We start from the raw sequence: 894 nt of genomic DNA on the forward strand, positions 1-894 counted from the left end.
TTGTGTGGCTGATTTGGGTTGTGCTGTTTAATGAATATTGGGTAAATGTTTGGGGACCAGTTCCATCAGAACAGTAACTAAAATGGCTTTAACCAGCAAATATAAGGTGAAGAACAAGATTTAAAGTCCTCACTTCCATAAAGAGTGTCTCATTTAAATCTCCACTGTGAGCATTTCCTAGCACACGTGTACAAAATGTAATTTTTAAAAAATAATGCAATGCTCAACTTTACTTGAGGGAGTTGGATCTCTCTCCGTCTCTCTCTCTCTCCGTCTCTCTCTCTCTCGCCGTCTCTCTCTCTCTCTCGCCGGTCTCTCTGGCTCTCTCTCCGTCTCTCTGGCTCTCTCTCCGTCTCTCTCTCTCTCTCTCCGTCTCTCTCTCTCTCTCTCCGTCTCTCTCTCTCTCTCTCCGTCTCTCTCTCTCTCTCTCCGTCTCTCTCTCTCTCTCTCCGTCTCTCTCTCTCTCTCTCCGTCTCTCTCTCTCTCTCTCTCCGTCTCTCTCTCTCTCTCTCTCTCCGTCTCTCTCTCTCTCTCTCTCTCTCTCCGTCTCTCTCTCTCTCTCTCTCTCCGTCTCTCTCTCTCTCTCTCTCTCCGTCTCTCTCTCTCTCTCTCTCTCTCCGTCTCTCTCTCTCTCTCTCTCTCTCCGTCTCTCTCTCTCTCTCTCTCTCCGTCTCTCTCTCTCTCTCTCTCTCCGTCTCTCTCTCTCTCTCTCTCTCTCCGTCTCTCTCTCTCTCTCTCTCTCTCCGTCTCTCTCTCTCTCTCTCTCTCCGTCTCTCTCTCTCTCTCTCCTCTTCTCCGTCTCTCTCTCTCTCTCTCTCTCTCCGTCTCTCTCTCTCTCTCTCTCTCCGTCTCTCTCTCTCTCTCTCTCTCTCTCTCCGTCTCTCTCTCTCTCTA

Source organism: Heterodontus francisci, chromosome 14, assembly GCF_036365525.1.
Source record: "Heterodontus francisci isolate sHetFra1 chromosome 14, sHetFra1.hap1, whole genome shotgun sequence".
Classification (NCBI taxonomy): domain Eukaryota; kingdom Metazoa; phylum Chordata; class Chondrichthyes; order Heterodontiformes; family Heterodontidae; genus Heterodontus; species Heterodontus francisci.